Source organism: Euprymna scolopes, chromosome 22, assembly GCF_053919585.1.
Source record: "Euprymna scolopes isolate OS-2025 chromosome 22, ASM5391958v1, whole genome shotgun sequence".
Classification (NCBI taxonomy): domain Eukaryota; kingdom Metazoa; phylum Mollusca; class Cephalopoda; order Sepiida; family Sepiolidae; genus Euprymna; species Euprymna scolopes.
Window position 1 is genome coordinate 62509521 of NC_136503.1, and position 234 is coordinate 62509754.

Here is a 234-nt window from a genome sequence, read left to right on the forward strand (position 1 = left end):
GTCCCTACTACATAGAAAGGCATCTTTTATATAGGCACATACTCCATGCCCATAACGATCTTGGGAGTCAGATTTGGAAGTTAAATTAGAGTATCCGTTAATTACGAACTCATCTAGGGAAATAGTCTGTCCAACGCCAGTTTCGCTTAGAAATAATATGTCTGGCTTAGTCTCCTGTAATTGGGTTTCAATCTCTGGAAGGTTAGAACGTAGAAATCCTGATGTTCGAGGAGA